Raw genomic sequence first — 15,833 nt, forward strand, 5'->3', positions numbered from 1 at the left:
ATAAACAAAACAAAATAACGATGTCCTAAAACTGAATTGATAGGAGCAGGGCCCCAAACATCAGAATGCAAAGATTCAAACATATAGGTACTCTTTCGAATAACCGAAGGTAAATTAAATTTGGATAATTTGCCCGGAGGGCAAGAACAGCACACAGAAGCAGTCTTGGAGGCAGGAAGATTATGCTGACTAATGACCTGATTGACAGTGCGGGAGTGACAATGACCAAGACGAGCATGCCACTGAGAATGTGAAGTCTTCTCTCCTACCAATGCCTGCTTTAATGTAATGGGAAGAAGGTACAGTCCATCTTTACTCGGGCCTTGCAAGAGGATTTCCTTTCTGACCTGATCCTTAATCAAAAAATGAGATGGCCATAATTCAAAGAAACATGAGTTATCACGAGTAAATTTTTGGACAGAAAGAAGAGATTTAGTAAGCTTTGGAACCAATAGAATATCATTAAGTTTAAATTTATGAACACTGGAGGTGCCTAAGTGAGAAATTGGCAAACCTTGACCATTACCAAACTGTATGTTGTCAACACCCCGATAAGGAACCATCTGATTCATGTGTTGAGCAGAATTTGTCATATGATGAGTTGCTCCAGTATCGGGATACCACGGTTGATCAGTGCAATCAAACTCATCAGAAGGTTCCTGAATCCATGTCATGTGTGCTTGGGGATGAACAGAATGATATGGGCGACGCCAACCAGAGGAGGGACGAGAGGGACCACGGGATTGAGAGCTGGAGCCCTAAAATTGGCGTTTGGACTGGCATCTGTCTGCCCAGTGACGAGTATCACCACATAAATAGCAGCTGCCCCGTTTCTTTTTTCCTTTTGTAGACGCGTCTGCCTCAGTCTTGGTTGTGATATTTTCCATAAGAACAGGATCAGCACTTCGGAGTAAGAGTTCATGGCGAACAAGCTCATCATAGAGTTCACTCCATGCAACGGGAGAGGCACGACGGACATTGAGGGCAGTGAGCACTCCATGGTATTCAGGTCCAAGGTTCTTGAACATGCTTGCAATGATCTGAGTGATGCTGGCAGGTGTTCCTGCAGTTGCTAAGTCATCAGCAATCATTTTAATTTTCTGAAGATAGGCTGCCATAGATAAATCATTCCTTTTTAAATCGTTAAGTTCAACAGTGAGTTGGACCCTTCGATTTTCAGAAACAGTTCCATAGGTCTGTTCAAGTTCAAACCACACAGCACGAGCAGTTTCTAAGTTTGTAACTGCTGGAACGACATCTTCAGATAATGACATAAGTATGGTTGCACGTGTGAGATGATCCCTCTGTTCCCACTGAAAGTATGATGGATTAAACACAAAATTGTCAGGATTGTCATAATCTATTCCAACAGCCCGAGGTATGAATTTGGCAGGGGGAGGAGTAGTGCCTAAGCAGTGAATTGCAAAGACTCCCATGGCTTGAAGAGTTGCAATGACATAGGTTTTCCAAAGACGATAATTTGTAGGGCTTAATTTGATAGAAAATTGCGGAATATGTGTAGATGCCGATTGAACCGGATAGGGATTGGGTAGGGAATCAGTAAAGTGAGCGGTGGGAGGGACAAAGAAATTGGCTCGAGGGTGTGCGTTGGGATGGCCAATCGGATAGTGAGTATCAGTGGAGAGGACAGGAGGTCGCAGCATAGGAGGGGTGAAAGGATCAATGGGAGCACCGATGAATGGGCGGAACTCAGTTATAGGTGGCTGTGATGGGGTCCAGCCAGCCGACATAGAGGGAGAAGCGAAGTTGGAGGTCCATATGGAAGATAGGTAGGGTGATGTTGCGGAATTGGGAAAACTAGGGATAGAAGCAGTGGGATTCGAATGAGAGGACACAACAGCAGAGTTGGTCAAGGGCGGGTGAATTAATGAAATGGGTGCCTGAGAGGGCATGCCCGAGTGAGTGGGTGAGGAAGATTCGGTCCAGCATGGTATAGGCAGAGGCATTGAAGTTAGAGCCGGTGTTGTCGTGAGAAGCCGAGACAGCCATATCAGCCGTAGGGTCAGCCGATACAGTTGCAGCAGCTACAAAGGAGGAGTTGTATCCTAAAATTGGATTGACCATGATTGAACAGGGAATGAAAAATTAAATTTGGATGTTGTAGGGACTAAGAAGGAACTTTTGTGTAGGAAAGAAACAAAAGAGGAATCGAAATAATAAAGAAAAGGAAAGGTGTGAATGTAGTCCAGGAAAGGAAAAAAGGATGAGTAGGTGAGGAAAAAGTAGGGAAAAGGATGGTGAAAGAAGACAAATGGAAGAGGAGCAGAGAAAAGCCAAAAGCTGCTATGCGGAAGAGCGGAAAAGGAGAGGTTAGGTCTCTCATACCATGTAGAATCTAATAGATATAATTTGAGTAAGTATATTTCATTGATTCTGAAGTAGGTTTACAACAAATATATATACAAGCATGATAACTCGGGGAAAAATCCTTGATCGGAGCACATCCCTGTGAGGCGCCGTTGGGATCGGCCGGGGACACTCCGATGCCAAAGTCAGTAAGGAAGATCAAGAGAGCAAACTGAATTGACAAAGGTTGTGAGAATGTGTACCTTGATAGCCTAGGGATGTAGGCTATATATAGCTAAGAAGTCGTAACCTTCAGCAACTAGAAGGTCTCCATTAATGCTCCATTAATGGCGGTTACTGGTTACCTTTAAGCTGGCGGTTACTGGTTACCTTTACCCTGGCGGTTAGCTAATTGATAACTCATTAATGGTCTTTATGGCCGAGTCGGCGGTTAGCCGTTACTGTGATGAATCGGGTGAAAGAGGAGATTCGCCTCATAGGTTCGCCAGTGGATCTCACTGAGCTGAACCGTGGAGATCCGCCATCCGGTTCTTCTTGCGGCGTTCTCAAGGTGAATATCCCTTTTGGTCCTTGGGATAATATTCTGTCAGTAAGATGAATATCCCTTTTCGTATTCTTTGATCCGTCAAGGCGTATGTACGCTCTCCTTGAGAGCTATGGCGAGTCTCCGCTACTCGCTCTCATCGGGCGTATCTCATTATGGCGTATCTCGCCATGGTCCACGTGGCGTGGCATAATGCTAGAGACTCCTTCCTTTTCCTCATTATTTGCATATTCTCCCCTGCATTAATTATCATTTATTCCACATTAATCATGTATAAATATCTCTTTTAGAAGAAATAATGGTTTGCCATTATTTCTATTAATTTTCCCTTATTCCTTATTCAAGAATAATTTGGGTTGTTATCAGAAGCCCCCCCTAAAGGTATAAAAAGCTCTTTAGGGCTGTCTAAATGGTGTTTTATTTTTCTATCTTGGAGGAAAGTGGACCCGCCCTAGATGGGGGATTATATATGGAAATGATGCGCCTTTTGGGGCTTCCTTATGCGGGATCTTATGAACAAGGTTCGCCCTATGTGGGATCATATATGGATATGATGCACTTTTAGGGGCTTTTGCTTCCTGGTGGATAGGTGGCCAACCGTATCCATTGTTATACTCTAGGGGCTTCTTGAGAGTTATATTTCCTTTAGAAAGGGAATAACCCGCCCTTTATGGGATCATTTGTTCCTATGACATAGGATTATGATTCGCCTTTAGGGACTTCTTTTCTTCAGTTCTGCCATATTGAGGAGAATGACCCGCCCTTAGGGATCAGTAAGAATGATCAGCCATTTAGGGACTTTTATGCATTTTGTGGAGGCGAGACTTTGTTATTTCTATGATGAAGATGAGGATTCATTATTTTGATGAAGACGAGGCTTCATTAATTGGATGAAGACGAGGCTTCATTAATTGGATGAAGACGAGGCTTCATTGATTGGATGAAGACGAAGCTTCATTAATTGGATGAAGACGAGGCTTTATTAATTGGATGAAGACGAGGCTTCATTGTTTGGAGATGAAGACGAGGCTTCATTACTTGGAGATGAAGATGAGGCTTCATTACTTGGAGATGAAGACGAGGCTTCATTATTTGGAGATGAAGACGAGGCTTCATTATTTGGAGATGAAGACGAGGCTTCATTATTTGGAGATGAAGACGAGGCTTCATTATTTGGAGATGAAGACGAGGCTTCATTATTTGGAGATGAAGACGAGGCTTCATTACTTGGAGATGAAGACGAGGCTTCATTATTTGGAGATGAAGACGAGGCTTCATTATTTGGAGATGAAGACGAGGCTTCATTACTTGGAGATGAAGACGAGGCTTCATTATTTGGATGAACCCTTTGCTTTCCAGAACTATTTTTACTAATGCATTATATCTTTTAGCAAGTAATTTTTTAGAATCTGTTTTAGGATTTCTCCGATTGTTTAGGGTAGGTGGCCAGCCGTACCCCAATGTGTGAACCTTTGTGAAGGTTTAGAAGCTGTTCTATTCCTTCTAGAGGAAGTAAAGCTGCCTAGGGGATCAACTTGCTACCTATCTTTGAGGTGAAGCGATCCGCCCGTAGGACTTGTGAACCCTTCTTTGGGAAGGGAGTGAGAGAGTGTAAAGTCCTTGCGTCCAAGGAATGTTTTAACTCTTTCTCGAATGGTGATCATCTAAAGATGGATCCGCCCATGAGAGTGTTCTCCTATCTTTGAGGAGAAAGTTGAGGGTGTAATGATCTCATGTTTGAGACGATTTTAACGCGCTTTTGATGGTGGTCAATCCTTTTCCTGTCTTTGAGGAGAGAGTTGAGCTCATTCGAAAGCTCCTGAGGGTATGTGCTTTTTATCTTTGTGGAAAGGGGATCCGCCCGTGATGGGATCAATTGTCCTATCTTTGAGGTAATTGATCCGCATGTGGAACTTTTCATTCGCCAGCCACTGGGCGTATATGAGCACTAAAAGCTAGGCAAATGAATATAAGAAGTATGGCGAGAAAGAATAAATTATAAAATATAGGATACTATAACAGTTTAATGCACATATAAGAATATATAAAAATACTGATTTTTAGGCACATGGTTCCGTCTTTTCTGAGCAACTAGAACCGCATCCTCAATGATGTTTAACTTATGAGTAATCACATCTGGGCTTACTCCTGTGGGGATCTCATTCTCCTATGTAAATACGCTTTCAGACTCAATGAGAACTTTTTTAACATCCTCTTTGATCTCAAGTTTTAATCCTTTGGCGATCCGCACCCGCTTTCCATCAGCAATAAGGAGCGTTTCTGTGTCGCCCAAAGCTGTAGTGACAAGTTAATATTTCTCACCTTCTTCCTCTTTGGATTGTGGGCGGATTGATAGTGACGCCGAGTATAAGTCTCTTTAGCCACCTTTTGGTTCCCGCTAATCATTACTCCTCCTTTGCTGGTGAGAATGTACATTGTCAGACGACGGATGGAAATTAGGGCTGCAACCTCTGGCCCTTGGTCTGGATAGTGTGACCTGTCACTCCAATGATGTCAACAATGGTTGTTTCTATTTGGATCGGATCAACCTTTAGTTTGGCGAATGCACCTTTGGTGATGGCATTGCGAGAACTTCCCGTGTCTTTACTTGCTTTATTTTATCTCCCATCCTTGAATCGCCATTGTTACTACCAATGCATATGCATGTGGAGAGATTACCGGACCTGTTTCTGCAAAAGGAGCAATGGAGGGATGTTTTATCCAGAGCGGATATTTTTTCTTTTTCCACGGGTGGCTGATACACTGGTCCATCTGCTATGACATTAATGACACTTTTGAATTTATTTTTGGGATCTGTTTTCTGCTTGTCATCTTGTTATTTGTTATTCTGGACAAAGCTATCTAGTTTGCCAGCTCCCAGCAAGCTTCAGTGTGGTGGCCAACCAATGTGGTGGCCAACCTGTAGTACGCTTTGGCGTTTCTTCCAACGGTTACATGCTCCCCTCCTTTGGGTTCGGGATATGTAATGTCCCGCTTATATTGAATCTTTTCTTTTATAGTGTGGCAAGTTGGAAGCTTTAAACAATCTGTCCGCTTCGTACCCCAGGATCCGTGCTGTGAATGGCGAATTCATATTAACTTGATGGCGTACCTTTCTGCATTGTTCTCTTGTCTATATAGAGCGGCATGCACTCGGCTTTCAATCTCATCATTCGTGTGTTCAATGTTGAATCATGATGGTGAAGCCAGTTCTTGATCTTGATCTCGATCATGTTGAGGTTATGCTTGGAGATATGGTTTAACGCGGATGGATGTTGTCACAACCGTGGGAGCCATTTTATCTAACTTCTGATATCTTATCTCCGTATCCTTCAAAATTTTGCTAACATAATAGATGGAGAACTGCTGACCTTCTTCTTCTTAAATAACCACGGTGCACATATCTTTATCCATGACAGATTGATACAAATGCAGGTCTCCCCTTCAGATTGGTCTGCTCATCAAGGGTGGTTCTGCTAGGAATTGTTTTATACCTTGATATGCTTGTTGACAATCTTTCTAGTATGATGATCCGCCCGTTCAACCTCTGGATCTTTCTCACCCATTTTGGGGTTTTCATTTAGGCGCTCTTTTCACCTTTTTCCTCGCATGGCTTTTATTTAGGCGCTCTTTTCACCTTTTTCCTCGCAAGGTTTTTATTTTATCTGGATTTGCTCTAACTCCTTTTTGGCCAATGACATAGTCAAGGAATTTTTCTGAAGTGACTCTGCATATACACTTCTTTGGATTGAGCTTTATTTTTCATATCAGTGTTTGCACTGGTTGTAGTATTAGCAACTCCCTTGTACCTGTGGGTTAGCACTGAAAGAACTCCAGAAGTGGGGCATGCTATGTCCATTATTAAAAGATTGTGGTAAGTCATAAAAGCTATATTCACTTACCTTGGGGATCAATGGCTTGATCCATGGAACATACTTCATAGCAAAAGAATGTTTGCATTTGCCTTGTTGGCAAATATCATGTATGATGCAATGTCTCTTTATGGAATTTTTAGTTCATATTGGAATCAACTTAATAATTCCTTCACGTTGGTCCCTGACTCTAGAATGAGCTTAGTCAAAGGATAAAACCGAGTAAATATTATATGTCAAACAAATTCATAATAGAATTTTAATCGTGCTTGTTTTAATAATAATATCACGTATAACGGTCATAACCATAAAGATTGCTACTGCACATGAATATCATAATGAATTCTTAATAAATAACCATAATGAGAATGGTTTAAGAATAATGTCCTTTTGTATTTCAATGTGCATTAATATCCAAGATAGCATATTTATTTTAAACGTCATAAAAGTTATGGCATTCTATATTGGGTAAGATATCTTACATAGTTGCTATTTACTTGCGATTAATATTGTGCATCCATACATTAATGGCATTCATAGATCATTAAAGCCTCATTTGAATGAGGTGTAATTAAAGAAAGGTAAGTGATGATTTAATAATATAATTATATATAAAATTACTCTTATATCATTTCATTTGTACGAATAAAATAGAAGAGAAAGGGTAATTTTAGAAGAAAAATACATGTACCATGATTCTCCTCCAATCTTTAAGGAATTCTCATGTATATCCTAAGAATTTTGCATAAATTAATGTTCTGATCCGAAATCGACACTTGCACTATTTTGTAGTTAGCTCAGGACATGAAAGTTTTGTTTATCCAATTTGGTAATTCATCAGCCCATAATGGCCTTAATAGTTAGGGACAATTACAGGATAATTACAAATAGACTCAATATTTTCAAGTCTCTTGTGTTGGTAACAGAAATTCTAACAATGTCAAATAAACAGTTTTTATATGAATAGACACATCCTTGTAAAAAAGGGAATGAAATAACTGTTTGACAAAACAATATTCAAAAATAAGAATTTTTGATATTAAAAGTACTATATAGGAGAAAAGCCATATATAGATGGTGAATTGTACAAGAAAAAACCAAATATGATTTTTTTGTAATTTCTTCTAATAGTTATATGCATGTTCATCCAAAAGACCGACCAGATCTAAATCATTTGTAATTACATGAGCCCTTTTATGATATTTTAATATCAAATGACAAAATCACATTGAATGGATGATTTTTTTTTGTAAATCCCAAGATTACGGGTCTTATATATGCGTTTGTACTAATTCAATGATAATATCATATTACACTTGTCATGCATAAAAATATGAGGGCATAGTAAGCATGCAAGATTTAATGAAAGATTTGTGTCTATGACTTCATCTTTCACAGTTTATTAGATTTATCATAATAATATGTAATGATATTCATAGCACTTTATAAGAGTGAGGGATCTCAATTTTCTTTAATTAAAAATGGAATAAGAAAGGGGAGGAAACTTATCTTTTTCATCATAAAATTCCAGATTCAATGTAGAAAACTCTTTCCCACCAATATATGGAGAACTGTATATTTGGATAGATTTGTTGTACTGATTGAGCCAAAGTTTGAGATTGTGATTTCTATTCCGTTGACTCCATTGTTTTGTTCTTTGTGAAACTCTATACAATCAAGATTTTGTGATCTTCTGTTTGTTAGAGATCCACGCTCACCGCACCAATTGATAACTCGGAGAAAAATCCTTGATCGGAGCACGTCCCTGTGAGGCGCCGTTGGGATCGGCCGGGGACACTCCGATGCCAAAGTCAGTAAGGAAGATCAAGAGAGCAAACTGAATTGACAAAGGTTGTGAGAATGTGTACCTTGATAGCCTAGGGATGTAGGCTATATATAGCTAAGAAGTCGTAACCTTCAGCAACTAGAAGGTCTCCATTAATGCTCCATTAATGGCGGTTACTGGTTACCTTTAAGCTGGCGGTTACTGGTTACCTTTAACCTGGCGGTTAGCTAATTGATAACTCATTAATGGTCTTTATGGCCGAGTCGGCGGTTAGCCGTTACTGTGATGAATCGGGTGAAAGAGGAGATTCGCCTCATAGGTTCGCCAGCGGATCTCACTGAGCTGAACCGTGGAGATCCGCCATCCGGTTCTTCTTGCGGCGTTCTCAAGGTGAATATCCCTTTTGGTCCTTGGGATAATATTCTGTCAGCAAGATGAATATCCCTTTTCGTATTCTTTGATCCGTCAAGGCGTATGTACGCTCTCCTTGAGAGCTATGGCGGGTCTCCGCTACTCGCTCTCATCGGGCGTATCTCGTTATGGCGTATCTCGCCATGGTCCACGTGGCGTGGCATAATGCTAGAGACTCCTTCCTTTTCCTCATTATTTGCATATTCTCCCCTGCATTAATTATCATTAATTCCACATTAATCATGTATAAATATCTCTTTTAGAAGAAATAATGGTTTGCCATTATTTCTATTAATTTTCCCTTATTCCTTATTTAAGAATAATTTGGGTTGTTATCAAAGCGAGACTTAGAGTCCTATACTAAGTCTAAGTGATTGAACCCTAGATGAGAGGTACAATAGATAATGACAGAGAATAATAATTGGAGTAGGACTCTAATATTCGGTTGTACACTAACAATACTATCAATGCGTTAAGCAGAAATCAACAATTCTCATATCATAAAATTAGAAAGTATGACTATTTGACATGAATTAAAATGATCTTTGTTAGCTCAAAATGAGTTTGGGAAAGTGGGTGTGAAACTGTCAATTAACTGATTTTCGATGATGATTTGATTGATGATTTTTTACTAAAATGATGACTCCATTAATACTTTTTATTTAGTTTAGATATTTAATTGATACTTATAATAATTTAAGGTCTTAATTGATTTTAAAATTTTAAATTGAGGAGTAAAATAAATATTATCCTTAAAATAAAAGCATGTTACCTTTTTTATAAAAATGTTGTTGTTGCTGACTGAGTCTATGAAGAAAAAATGAATTATGAAAAAAAAAGTTTGATTGATAATGGCATCTCAAAAGTTTTTTTTTTGACACTTCTTTGAACTTTCCTTCTCATCAATTTTTATTTCTCCTTTTTTTATTAATTTTTTTTTGATAAAATTACAAAAAAAAAAATTGTAGTTTATCCGAGATAATTAATTTGAAAGTTCATAAATATGTATTTGTGTTTTTTTTTTCAATTTACAAATTTAGTAATTCCTTAAAAAATTATTGTCGTGGCTATTTACTCTAAAAGAGAGTAATTTGAAACAACTAAAAATACATATTTTGCAACTTATCTAAAATATATGGTTTATTTTTATAAATTAAATAAAGCACAAGTAGTGTTAGTAAAAAAAATTTACAATGTCCATCTCTATTTACGAATTTTTAAACTATAAATATTGTTTTTTTTTGCTAATCCACCAAACACAAAATACTTTTCCCTTAATTTGTATTTCTACTTTGAGTGTGTCAAAATTTATTTAGCACCAGCATTTCTATTCCATGTTAATTAAATTGAAGTGTTTAGTTTACAAAATATGTTGGGCTTTGTGAATGGGTTGTTCCTTTACTATAATTATTTTATATATAAAACATTTATTATATTAAACAAATTAATATTTTTTTTGAATCAATATTTTCTATGTATATATTCTTTTTTTATAAATATTCAATGGATCCGTCTCACTATTGTGATTATTAACTATTTTAATTATTAAGTGTGGTTATAATATTTGTATCTAAATATTTACTATTGTTTTTCAACTCAGCAAACGACATCCTATTTAATGCTAATTTGTTTTCAATTTGTTTTTTTATTGGTGTCCGCTATGATTACTTTGCTTTTTACAAAGTACCGTTACTTAGTGTGGTTTTCACCATTGGATTAATTTTCTGCTCTATCATCCAATAGTGAAAACCACACAAAGTAACGGTACTTTGTAAAAAACAAAGTAACCATAACGGGCACCAATAAAAAAACAAATTGAAAACAAATTAGCATTAAATAGGATGTCGTTTGCTGAGTTGAAAAACAATAGTAAATATTTAGATACAAATATTATAACCACACTTAATAATTAAAATAGTTAATAATTACAATAGTGAGACGGATCCATAAAAGTTTCAATGAATATTTATAAAAAAGAATATATACATAGAAAATATTAATTCAAAAAAAATATTAATTTGTTTAATATAAACATGAGATAAAAAGCGTTTTATAAAAAACAACTACTTTTTTTGGAGAATGTCATGTTAATGAAGCTTCTTTGGAGAATGTGGCAATCCCCCTCCTCCCTTTGGGTTCGTATTCTGTGCGGCAAGTATAGGAAATATAAAATCTTTGGTGGCCCGAAGGAGAGGGTTGTCAGCTGTTCCTTCCTCTGGAAAGGGCTTAGTGCTGTTTTTGCTGAGTTCTGTACGGGGATTGGCTTGGAGGTGGGTAATGGGAGATCCATTAGTTTCTGATATGACACCTGGATTGGTGACAAACCGTTGATTGAGGTGTGCATCGCCCCTCCGCCGAATGATCTCCTCTCCTGGAGAATTGCTGATGTGGTGGACTCGGAGGGAGACTGGATCTGGTCTAAGTTCGACTCCTTTCTTAGCCTGGAGACCCTCCTTAATATTAGAGGTGTGAAGATTAGTAATCAGGAGGAGGATAAGGACAGACACTGCTGGGCCTTGACTAATAATGGTTCTTATTCTTGCAAATCGGCCTATGAAGCTTTTACCCCTAATAGGGCTGATCCTCCCTTGGAAATTTGGAAGTCCATTTGGACCCTCAAAGTCCCCTACCGCATTAGGAGTTTCCTATGGCTGGGAGTCAAAGACATGCTCCTCACGAATGCAGATAGACACAGAAGGCACTTGGCTGTATCTGGTGCCTGTAGCAGATGCAGCGGCCATGTGGAAACCTTGTGCCATGCTTTGAGGGATTGCCCGAATAGTAGAAAGGTTTGGGAAGGGGTCCTTCCTCACCACATCTTTCCTTCCTTTATGGGGTTCTCTGATATTGACTGGTTCTCTGAAGGCGTTAATGAGAATTTGTTGGCCAGTATGGAGCACGGGGCTATTCTCTTCGCTATTATTTGTCACCAAATGTGGAAATGGAGGAATGAAGAGTTATTTGCTGAGAAGACTGTCTTTATTCCTGACCTCCGGTTTTACTTCTCGAAAAAACTCTCTGTTATTACAAAGAGTTTTGAAGGAGAGCCCCTGGTTCACCCCTCCCCGGTTAAAGAGGTCCAGTTAGTTGGTTGGAGGAAGCCCAGGGAAGGGGTTGTCAAGTTGAATACGGATGGCTCCTGCCTTAGTAATGGCAGAATTGCTGCTGGTGGAGTTCTTCGGGATGCTGGTGGCGCCTGGCTGGCTGGGTTTACCCATAACTTAGGTACGGGCTCCTCCTTTACTGCGGAGCTCTGGGGGATCTTGTCTGGCATTAAACTCGCCATTCGCATGGGTGTTAAAAGACTTTCGGTGGAGTCTGACAATTTGGAGGCTATCAACAGGATTTCGGATAGACAGGCTGTTTGTCTTAAGAGTCAGAATCTCATTAAAGCCATCTTGAGGCTTCGTCCTGCCTTCGATTCTCTACCTTCTCCCATATTTATAGGGAGCAAAATCGCGTCGCGGATCGCTTGGCAGCTGCTGGGCATGAGGGGATGTTAGGTGTTTCTACCCTTTCCGTTCCTCCTTTTTTTCTGTTACCTTCTCTTCTTGAAGATAGGATTGGGGTCAGTCTTCCTAGACTGATCCCGGGTTAGGTTTTTGTTTGTTTGTTTTTTTCTTCCCTTCTTACCAAAAAAAAAAAAAAAAAAAAACACTTTTTTAAAGTGGGTCACATGGTTGAAAATCCTCCAACAACCCTCCAACCATTATGCTGTTAACGTTTGACGGCGACAATCTGTTCCCTCGACAGTTGAATGACCATCTCTCCTCCCTCACCGACGCCGCTTTTCCTTACTCCGGTAAGATTCTAGCTTATTTTCGGTTTCCTTTTTCCTCTCATCTCTTAATCGACAGCAACACTCATTCTAACTTGGTTAAGTAATTTCGATCTACCGATTCAACCTCGCGCAATCAATCTCTTGAGGTAATCCTAAACCGATGTCCTTTTCCGATTGTTTCAATTGAAGAAGGTATATTTTTCTACTGATATTGTGTTGCTTTGACAGAATTGAAATTGTTAAACTATCCACCGATCTAGTGTCCTGTAATTGGTAAAACAACAAAAAATCAGAGCTATAGTGTACATGGGAAGCATATTGACTTTATGCTCACTTTTCAAAGACATTTTTTCTGGATGTCATGCCCTGTTCTTATTTTGGAACTTTTGGATCAGTGAAAGAACTAAGAATGAGCATAGAAATCTGCTCAAATTGTCGATTTGGATAATGCATTTAAATTCGCAGATCAATTTCTTTGCCTTTACTTTCTAATTCTTACTGTTATTTAAATATTATTTACCTAAATGATAACAAGAGATTGAATGCTTTTCTTAATAACTTCCCATTTTATCTGTGTTTGGTATTGCAGATTTTACAAATATGACTAAAATGATGGAGGATGAAACAGAACAAGAGCTAAAGAGACATCCTGTTATGTCAGTATAACCATATTTTATTCCCCAATTTATAGCTTTTATCTATGCAATGTTAACTTGGCCATAAGAGTCTGCATTTTTCCTTTCATCAGAAAAAAAAAGGTCTGAATGTATCTATGCAATGTTATCTAGCTTTTATCTATAGCTTCATATTGGTGTTCTTATTGGTGTGAATGTTGTATATTTATCCAAACTTGGTGGACCCTCTAATGGTATCCTCTTGAAAGAATTACGGTAGACAATTTAGAAGCGGAAAAAAAAGAAAATAGTTGATAAATATTCATAAATATCTCTTATTGTCGTCTGAAATTTTATAAAGTGAGTCAGCTTTGGTTTTATAGAAATTTTATTGTTTGATTTTGGGAACAGGGCAGTGCTTTTTCATAAATATCTCTTATCGTCGTCTGAAATTTTGTTTTGATTATTTTGTAACTCATTTGAAATATGGAACTTAGGCTTGGGAAAAATGTGATATTTTTGTAGATTTTAAATTTTAGACTGAAAATGATTGGCAATTACTATTTGAAAGATTACAGCCATCTTTTTTGTGAGAACTAGGAATTTATGCTATTTTTTTTTTATTGTAATCTGCTTGAAATTAGGGTTGTGAGGTATGCCAAGGTTTGTGACTTTAATTTTTTTTATTAGTCTCAGTGTATGGGATTTAGTTTCAGTAATGACATGGCAATACAGTTGGAGTTGTTTTTGGGTTGCTTACATGTTTTGATTGTGATTGCTGATACAATATTGTTAATTGCAGTGTAAATGTACTTTAATAGTGGTTAACTTAATTTTTTTTTTCTGGTAAGGTGGGGAGTGGTAGTGTAGCAGTTTGGGAAGTCTTCCCCTTACTATGTTGTGTTTAAAGATGATTTTATATTCTGCTGTAAGAGTGCAATGTTGTATTTTCAGTTCAGGATTGATATTTTAACTTAGTGAAGAGTAACTTATCTTCCAAAATTCGACTACTACTTAATTTGATTATCTATCAAAATAGCAATTAGAAACCACATCCCTGAACTCTTAAATGCTTTGTTCTGAATTGACTTCAATAAGAAGTAAGAAACAACAGATAAAGTGAAACATGTAAGAACCGTAGGATTCTTTTGGGAACAACAGAGAAAGTGACCATTTCGAAAATTTAGATGCAACCGATGATAAAGATCTAAATTGGGTTTTGATTGTAATTACTAATTATTAATTAGCTGGATTGAAATGCATATATAGTTCCTTCTACTGATATGGCAAACTGTTTGGAGGATTGAGACAAGCTATAGATCTTTCAATTTTTAAAATTAATTGACTAAACTGTAGGAACATTTGAGTATGTGTGGGTGCCTCTTGAAAATGTGACTTGGGGAGAACAAAGGCTTCAAATAGAAGCATTCAGAGCTGATGATTACGTATGCGATTGTCAGGTTGAAATAGTGTTAGTAAAATACACTATTTGGAGCAGTCAGAGTATAATTTAAGGAAGATTTCAAGAACTTATGTTTTCATTGTCATGGGATTGTGATTGTGTTTTCAATTGTTATCACACTTGAATTTATATGCTCATACTCCATAGCTTGCTTAAGAAGTTGGTATCCAATGACATTTAAGCTATGCAGTTCCTACTTTTTTTGGGCTTCAAACAATGGTGGGATTGAACTGGTTATTAAGGGAAGGATGGATCTTATAGCTGTTGATATCAGAGGGACAAGTGATCCATACGTACACTAAAGAAGAGAATGAAGGTATAAAACATTAATTGCATTTCTTTTTTCACAATTTTATGTTCATTAATGATAGTACAACGTACATGAGGTTCTCTGAGCTGATATCTTTACTTCTTTTTTTTTTTTTTGTGTGTTTCAGATCATGTACAAAACTTTGAATCCCAAGTGGAATCAGACCTTAGAGTTCCCTAATGATGGAAGTCCACTAATGTCCTGTGAAATTCTGCTTTGATTTTGTTCACTTAAAAGCAATATAGTAACTAACCTCAGTAACTAACCTCAGTCAATTTGAACATTAATGTTTTATTTTTTTTGGTACATTTTAGATTTGTAGTTTTGAACATTTAACAGGTGAAATTCAGGTGTATGTTGGATGATAAACGATGTTTTTTATTCCCCGACCACAACCACAACCATATACTTATACTATTCCCCAAAAATCAATAACCAGCAAACTTTCAGGATTGCTTCATCGCTTGCCTAGGTGCCTAGAAGAGGGCCTTTGTCCTTCTTAAGAACACTTAGAAGAGGGCCTTTGCCTAGTTGAATATAAACTTTCCTAAATTGTTCTCCTATACCAATATGAACCTCAATAAGACTTTAAATTACAAAATTTCATAAGGAAATCCAGATTGCAGAAATTCTCTTACCTAATATTTTTGCATAGGACTCCTCTCTTTCCTTTTTTCGCCCCCATATCGCCACGCGGAAGGGCCAGGGGGGCGTAAAAAAGGGGA

The 15,833-nt window shown here is 37.8% G+C and overlaps 1 long non-coding RNA gene across 3 annotated transcripts; it reads left to right on the forward strand.

Moving 5' to 3' along the window:
- The first annotated feature begins 12,653 nt into the window (after positions 1 to 12,653).
- Positions 12,654 to 15,477, forward strand: LOC136235132 (uncharacterized). 3 transcript variants are annotated; one of them, XR_010691668.1, is made up of 5 exons: positions 12,654 to 12,743; positions 12,824 to 12,914; positions 13,312 to 13,378; positions 14,989 to 15,114; positions 15,236 to 15,477. It is a non-coding gene; the product is annotated as an uncharacterized lncRNA (long non-coding RNA). The 3 variants fall into 3 exon arrangements; XR_010691666.1 differs by having other exon boundaries at positions 12,654 to 12,914; XR_010691667.1 differs by having other exon boundaries at positions 12,654 to 12,868.
- The last annotated feature ends 356 nt before the right edge of the window (positions 15,478 to 15,833 follow it).

The sequence above is a fragment of the Euphorbia lathyris genome, chromosome 7 (assembly GCF_963576675.1).
Source record: "Euphorbia lathyris chromosome 7, ddEupLath1.1, whole genome shotgun sequence".
NCBI lineage: Eukaryota > Viridiplantae > Streptophyta > Magnoliopsida > Malpighiales > Euphorbiaceae > Euphorbia > Euphorbia lathyris.